This window comes from Vigna angularis, chromosome 5 (genome assembly GCF_016808095.1).
Source record: "Vigna angularis cultivar LongXiaoDou No.4 chromosome 5, ASM1680809v1, whole genome shotgun sequence".
NCBI lineage: Eukaryota > Viridiplantae > Streptophyta > Magnoliopsida > Fabales > Fabaceae > Vigna > Vigna angularis.
The window spans coordinates 2,913,544-2,922,123 of record NC_068974.1 but is presented as its reverse complement, the minus strand read 5'-3'; the positions used below and the strand labels follow the sequence as shown (position 1 = coordinate 2,922,123).

General features: G+C 42.9%; 1 non-coding gene across 1 annotated transcript; it reads left to right on the top strand.

Moving 5' to 3' along the window:
• The first annotated feature begins 1,822 nt into the window (after window positions 1–1,822).
• LOC128196846 (small nucleolar RNA R71) lies at window positions 1,823–1,925 on the top strand. Its single transcript, XR_008249253.1, has one exon. It is a non-coding gene; the product is annotated as a small nucleolar RNA R71 (small nucleolar RNA).
• Window positions 1,926–8,580: the final 6,655 nt, after the last annotated feature.

Genomic DNA, 8,580 nt, shown 5'->3' with positions numbered 1-8,580 from the left:
TTTGTCTAGAAAAGCATACTTCAAATTTGAAAGTAGCAACTTCAAGTCCAGCTTCTTTTCTTTTATCTCTTTTTCATCAAATGGAATCTCCTTCAAAGCATCTAGACTCTGTATACATTCATCAATTAACTTCTCTTCATCTACAAGTAAAAATTCACAAGCATCAACAAGAGTTCTTTCAAGAGGTGATGATATGTGCATCGTCTTTTGTGCCATCATGCAGACTTCCTCAAGCTCATCTGTTTGAAAGCATGTATCTTCATCATTTGGGTGAGACATTGCTTCAAAAACATTAAAATTTACTTCTTCATTCTCAACTCTCAATTTAAGCTTTCCATCATCAACATCAATCAATACTCGAGCAGTCTTCATGAATGGCCTTCCCAAAATCAAAGGAATTTCTTTATCCTCTTCCATCTCCATGACAACAAAATCCATTGGAAATAAGAATTTGTCTACCTTTACCAACACATCTTCTACTACTCCATGCGGATATTTGATTGATTTGTCTGCCAATTGTAGAGTCATGCGTGTGGGCTTCAACTCTAATTCTCCAATCTTCTTAAACATTGACAGAGGCATAAGATTGATGTTGGCTCCAAGATCAATTAACGCTTTCCCAATAGTCAGTTTACCAATGGTGCATGGAATTGTAAAACTGCCTGGATCTTTAAACTTTGGTGGAAGCAACTTCTGAATGATAGCACTGCACTGGCCCTGTACTTCTATAGTTTCTTCCTCAATATACTTTCTCTTCTTTGTGAGCAAATCTTTCATGAATTTTGAGTAAGCAGGTATTTGTTTCAGTGCTTCTGAGAAGGGCATCTTGATTTCCAGCTTCTTGAAAATATCAATGAAACTCCTGAACTGTTTTTCCTTCTCGTTTCTAGAGAAAACCTTTGGATAAGGAAGAGGTTTCTCATACATCTGTTCTTTCCTTTTCTCTCCCTCTCTCTCTTTTTCAATTTCTCTTTCCTCTTTCTCTTCTTCTTCATCTCCCTGTTTACTCATCTTATCTTTTTCTTCACTCACTCTTTTCTCATTCTCTTTTTCTTCTAGCATTCTTCCAGATCTTGTAGTAATAACATTGCAGTCTTCCTTTGGATTTACTTCAGTGGTTGCCCCAAAGTCCTTCACTGGTTTTTCTTCCAACTTCTTAGCTAATTGACCCACCTGAATCTCCAAATTCCTAAGTGAGGCTTCTGTACTTTTATGGTTGGAAATTGATACCTGCATAAACTGCTGAAGAGTTTCTTCCAGTTTTGAAGTTCTGTCTGTCAGAGTAGGTTGTTGCTGAAAGTTCTGTGGAGGTGGTCTGTTGAAAGGAACAACTTGTCCCATACTCGGATGAGGTCTCCATCCTTGATTAAAACTTTGACGTTGATCATAGTTTGTCTGAAGACCTTGATTTCCCATATAATGTACTTCTTCATGAGACATGCTTTGCACTACACATTGACCACTATTATGATTTCCTCCGCATAATTCACAACTTTGAACCATCTGATGTTGAGTTCGAGAAACATTCTGCAGTTCTTTAGGTAGCTGAGATAACTTCTTCATTAATGTCTCAAGTTGCTGAGTCATAATCTTGTTCTGAGCTAGTAAAGCATCTTGAGATTGAAGTTGAAGAACACTTTTTTGTTGAAATTGAGCTCTTTCACTCTGAACTTCATTATCATTTGCAGCCATGTTTTCAATCAGATCATGTGCTTCTTCAAGCGTCTTCCATCTGATACTACCTCCAGCTGATGCATCTAACATTAACTTTGTTTGGGATTTCAGCCCTCCAAGAAACAAATTTAACATTGTAGGCTCATCAAATCCATGAGTAGGGGTTTTTCTCAGTAGGCCTTTGAATCTATCCCATGCTTGACCTAGAGTTTCATCAGCATCTTGTTGGAAAGAAGAGATCTCCTGCTTTCCCTTATTGACTTTGGACTGAGGGAAAAACTTATTCAAAAATTTAGCAACCACATCATCCCATACTGTCAGACTATTCTCTGGAAAGGAATTCAGCCACATTTTTGCATTACCAGCCAATGAGAATGGAAATAAGCTGAGTCGAATTGCTTCATCTGGAACCTGATGAATCCTCACTGTATTACAAATCTCCATGAAAGTAGCCAAGTGAGTGTATGGATTCTCGTGGGATAATCCATGAAATTGATTGTTCTGCACCAGATGAATAAGAGCTGGCTTCATCTCCATGTTAGCAGCATTCACCACTGGTCTTGCAATACTGTTGAAGTGCAGAGGTCCTGAGAAAGTATTATAATCTGCAAGAGTACGTCTTCCTTGCCCATAACCTTCTCCAGTACGATTATCTTCCATTTCTTCTTTGTCTTGACTAGATGAAAAGTTCAAAATTTCTTCAGAAATAGCAGAGGCTTCTCTAGATTCTCTACTTTGTCTCCTTCTTCTGTTGTTGTTTCTTCGAGCAGTTCTTTCAATTTCCGGATCAAAAAGTAGATTTTCAACCTGTTCTCTGCTTCTCATACAAAACACAAACTAAAAGAAAACAATAAAAAAAAAGACACAATTTCTACAGATGATAACAAATATGCACAAGAATTCAAATACGATCACAATAAAAACTTAAACAAAAGATAGCAAAAATCAACTAAACCAGATAAACAACAAACAATCAACAAAAACAAAAACAAATCCCCGACAACGGCGCCAAAAACTTGTTGAGACCTCGGCAAGTGTACTGAATCGTACAAGTAATAAATTAGTAAGTCCGAATATCGTTTCCCAAGAGATTTGTTTTGATTCACAGATTGATTAAAGTTTACTAATTTAGCGATTAAATTTACAACACAAGTAAGATTTGCATACAGATGAAATTAAAGTGGTAAAAACAGATGAATTAAAGTTCACTGGGGTTGATTTTCAAGTTCATCACTCAAGTAATTTTTCTACTAACACAATTCCTCAAAATTAAGCATCAACATCCTAGGCGCATGCAGTCCTGATCTCTCAGATGACCGTTCAGAATCATTCAAACTAAATCCTAATCTCTTAGATAATTCAGTTATCAGATTTGCCTTAATCACAATGTCACAGATGACTAAGAATTTCCTCCTATGTCTAGGACTAAAAATCCTTTAGCAGTTCTATCCTAGGTCCGCGGTCTCATACATTTCTCAATGATTTAACCGTTCAAATAGCTCAGATTTTCATCATAGGCATGAATAATGAAGATAGAACACAAAATTCATACAAGATCATGCATTAATATAGAAATTACAAAGAGTTTCAGAAATGTACTCTCAACCCCAGTGAAATGGAGTTGTAGCTACACATATACATCATAGAAGTGATAAAGGATGGATTGGATGGTAGAAAGTGTTGAAATGCCACTCCGGAGCACCCAAAACGAGCATGGACGCGAGCTGCAGAGTCTCCCCTAGCTTCTCCCCTCCAGAACTGACTGGTTTCTGCCTCTGGATCGCGTTTTTAAAGAAAGAACCTTAAGTGATTTTTCGCTGGGCGACGAACGTACGCTCGCTGGGCGAGCGTCGGTCGCTGGGCGAGCTGGCTCGCTGGGCCACTGGTTCCTGCTTGCTGGGCCACTGGTTCCTGCTCGCTGGGCCACTGGTGCGCTCTGGCTGGGCCAGTGGCTCGTTGGGCCACTGGTTCCTGGTCGCTGGGCCACTGGTTCACTTCTGGATGGGCTTCTGGTGCGCTCTGGCTGGGCCACTGATGCACACAGGGTCTCTTTGATATTATCCAATCCTTATTCTATTGCAAAAATAAACACACAAAAGCATCAAAACACACATTTAAACATTACAAACTATACTTACATCAACAATTATATACTTTTCATGAGAATTAATACTAAAACTTACTCAAAAACACAACATTTTAAGGAACAAAAACAAGTAAAATTTACACCTATCAACCATGAGCGCTCGTCCTATGCCTAGTGCGAACGTTCGTCCTCGCCTTTATGTGACCGTTCATCCTCGCCCTCATGCGACTGTTCATCCTCTGCCTTTCGTACGCGTTCGTTTTTCTGCTCCAAATCTTTTTGACGATTGGTTCCTTCCCTCTGCATGCAAACGTTCGTTCTTTATTGATTAATATCACAGACGTTCGTCCCGGTCCTTTAGGATGTTCGTCCTTTGCACTGTTCAACCGTTCGGCATTTCGGTTCTTTAGGACGTTCGTCCTCATCTTCAACCGTTCGGTCATAATGATTTGATGAACGTTCGGGCTCAATGATATATGTCTTCAGCGTTCAGTTTTGGACGTTCGGCCCATTGTGGTGTTCAGCAAATAGCGTTCGGTCATGATTATTCTGAGTGAACGTTCGGTTTTTGATATGTTTTGTGTTAGTGAACGTTCGGTCATGTTATGTGTTAGTGATCGTTCGGTTATATTGTTTAATGAACGTTCGTTCTTCATTTGAACGTTCGGCTCAATGACGTTTGTCTTCAGCATTCGTAGTAATGGTGCTTATTTTTGTCCAGCGTTCGGCAGTGTGTTGAGGAGTTTGTCCAGATCACTCCTGCCTTTTCTACCGCTCGTCCCTCTCTCCCGTTCTTCTACCGCTCGTCCTAATCACCCCATTTACCGCTCGTCCATGCTCCTCCCCTTTCTACCGCTCGTCCATAATTTCCCCCCTACCGCTCGTCCCGATCACCCGTCGTCGCTCCAGGGCCCAGTAATGATTCTCACCATCATCAACCTCCCACAATGAGTGCTCCGACACCACCTTAACAAACTTCCACTAATGTTTCCCACTTCACCAACCCTTCCATTATCTCTACCCAATAATTTCTACAACCCTCCAATCACAGCTACCGACACTCCTAATCCTCCAATGAGAGCTACCGACAGACAATCCACCAATCCAAAGCTACCGACAGTTTCATCTTCTGCATAATTTAAAGGAGAAGGGGGCACTGGCTCCCTGGGGGGGATCCTCTCACCGGTGATCATCTCCAAGACCCCGGGAATACCCGTGATGAACACATCCCGTCCATCTTCACCTTACCTCACGGCTTCTCTGCTCATCATCCATATTCACCTCCAACATCATCATCGTCCTCAGCCTCCATAAACACCCATCATCTTCGTCCATACACTTCACAGCTAACACCTATCACCCTCATCTTCCTCTTCGAACCATCATCAGCCACCATAAGCAATTCCTCACTCTCATCATCCGATCTTAACCTCTCTGCTACCACCCCTTCTTCATCTGTTCAACCCTCTCTGATCACCTTCATCCTTACACACAGCCCATATCATTACCATCAACACCAACACCCCCATTCCATCACCCAACTCCAACCCATCAACCATACCTCCCCGCCATCGATTTTTGTTTATCCAAACCTGCAAGAAGGAATTCACAAAAACCAGAAATGACTAAGTCACTGTGAACCTTTAAATCCTTTTCCAGTTTGGCCGAACCATCCTCATCTCCCTCTCGAGAACTTCAATGTCGGTGTCCGATAGGAAAGGGTTACGATTCGCGGTGGCAGTGGTGGCATCCTAGGTCGTTTGGTGGTGGAGCCGAGGCGGTTTCCGGTTTGGTCGCGTGTACCGACGCCAAATCTGGGCTGCGCGCGAAGAGAGACGAAAGAAGAGAAAGGGAGCGACGCTGCGGAAGAGGTGGTGGCGCGAAAGCTTGCTCGCAGAAGCGGTGACGCAGTCGCCGGTGGCAGCGGCGAAGAGGAGGCCAGGCGGAAGAGAAAAGGAGATCCTGGGGTTTCAGTTGAGTGAAATGGTAACGAAAATTGAAGAACCCCTAAGGGTTTCCGGATCCAAGGAACGAAAAGGCTTAGGCCTTTGCTTTTGATCCAGCTTTCACTTAAACAAAAAAAATACATATAATATATTTACAAATAAAAATAAAAATACAATTTCTCCTTCCGCACCCCCCGGTTCTCACCCGCACACCCCCTTCCATTTGGGTTTAAGCCCCTCCGTTTTTGCAAAAGGAGAGCTGGGCCTGACGAGCAAATATTTAATGGCACCCCCAAATTTCATCCTTACACCCGCAGATACAAAGTTGGAGAAGAAGAGCATTTTGGCCCAATCAAAAGAGTCTCAATTCCACTTCGCATACCTGGTTCTCATCTTTGTACCCCTATTCCTGTTGGGCTTGTTCTCTTGTTTTATTTTTCTATGCTTTTGTTTTGCCTTATTTTTATTTTATTATTTTGCTTTTTATTGCATGTAACTCTCTTTGTTTCCGTGGATTTGTTTGTTTCGTTTTATATAAAAATTATAAAAATTGTAAAAAAAAAATAATAAAAAATATATAAAACTTTAAAAAACATTTAATGTAATAAATATCGGTATGAGTACTCGTGCGATCGTACGCATCAGCCTAGTACTTATTGCCCAAATATAAAATAAATAAAAAGTCGTGTGAGTGCTCGTGCGATCGTACGCATCAGCCTAGTACTCATTACGCAAAACAATAAGAGGAAAAAGTCGTGTGAGTGCTCGTGCGATCGTACGGATCAGCCTAGTACTCATTACGCAAAACAATAAAAGGAACAAGCTATGTGAGTGCTCGTGCGATCGTACGCATCAGCCTAGTACTCATTACGCAAAACATATAAATATTATAATAAAAATACCAAAAACATGTAAAATCATCAAAAACTAAAAAACATGCCTTTTTCAAAACTACAAACAATATCGCCCTGACAGAACTACGTGATCCTTGATTCTCCATTAAAAGTGGAGATACGTAGGAGCAAGGCTAGTCCTTGTTAGGTTCATTTTCCCAAAATTCCAAATTTATTCCAAATCATTTCAAAACAAATTTTCAAACAAATTTCCAAACAAACTTCTCAAGCAGTTTTCTAAACGAACTACGGAACCCTGATTTCTCATTCTGAATGGGAATACGTAGGACAAGGTCAATCCTTGTCGGGCTCAAAAAGCTAAAAAAATATTGTTTGTTTCTTTAGAGTTTTATTTTAAGGGAAAGTTAAACATTTTGAAAACCACATCATATTTGCGTATTTAGTTAAAGGTACTGCCTTAGGGCAGGCGTTGTAGGGTGCTAATACCTTCCCTACACGTAACCGACTCCCGAACCAAGAATCTGGTTCTAATAGACCATGCCTTATCATTTTATGGTTTTTCCGTAGTTTTCCAGAATAAACTATGGTGGCGACTCCAATCTCTTTTTCAAAACCCTTTGTTTCGTTATTTTTTCGGATCGTCGTCCCGTCGCGATTCCGGTTGCGACAGTGGTGATGGTGAAAAAGGCCAGTGGAAAATGGCGCATGTGCACTGACTACACGGACCTGAACAAAGCCTGCCCGAAAGATTCGCACCCCCTACCCAGTATAGACGCCTTGGTGGACGGCGCTTCTGGGCATCGAGTATTAAGTTTTTTGGATGCATACTCCGGATACAATCAGATACCCATGTATGGGCCAGACGTCGAGAAGACGGCATTCATAACGAAGAAATCCAACTTCTGTTATGAGGTCATGCCATTCGGCCTGAAGAATGCCGGGGCGACGTACCAGCGCTTAATGGACAGGATTTTCCGGGAACAAATATGCCGGTGCATGGACGTATATGTGGACGACATGGTAGTCCGGTCTGCGGATGGGAATGGACACTTTAGAGACCTCGAGGAGGTGTTTCGACAAGTTAGGAAGTTTGGCATGCGCCTAAACCCCGCTAAATGTACATTTGGGGTAGCGGCCGGAAAGTTCTTGGGCTTCATGTTGACATCCAGGGGGATCGAGGCCAACCCGGACAAGTGTGAAGCGATACTACAAATGCAAAGTCTGACCACCCTTAAGGAAATCCAAAGACTGGTCGGACGCCTCACCGCTTTATCCCGCTTTATCCCCAACCTGGCGGATAGGATGAGGCTGGTCCTACGAAAATTGAAAAAAGGGGCCGGCCCGCCCTGGGACGACGAGTGCGAACGACCGTTTCAGGACGTAAAAATCATCCTTGTTAACCCACCGGTCATGAACCACACGGTCCCAGGAGGAGATCTGCATATTTTCCTGGGAGTGTCAGAGACGGCCATCAGTGTCGTGCTAATGCAAGAACGACCTCAGCCGAGGTTAATTTATTTCGTGAGTCGCAAGCTCCTAGACGCCGAAACTCGATACCAACGGGTAGAGAAGGTGGCCTTAGCTTTGTTGCACGCCTCCCGAAGGCTTCGCCCTTACTTCCAAAGCCATCAAGTGATAGTCAGAACCGATTTCCCTATCTCCAAGATCCTCAGGAAGCCGGACTTAGCCGGACGGATGGTGGCCTGGGCCGTTGAGCTCTCAGAGTTCGGTTTACGGTATGAGCCGAGAGGATCGATCAAAGGCCAACACTTAGCAGATTTCGCGGCCGAGTTACCACAGTCCGGCCAGGACGAATGGAGCTTGTATGTGGATGGAGCGTCCGGTCGATCGATCAGCGGGGTCGGCATCGTGCTCGAGGGCCCCAACGGATTCTTGCTGGAACATTCCTTGATCTTCAAGTTCAAGGTATCCAACAATCAGGCCGAGTATGAGGCCCTGGTGGCCGGCCTCGAGCTGGCGAAAGACATGGGAGCAAGAAGAATCACCTGCCGGACGGACT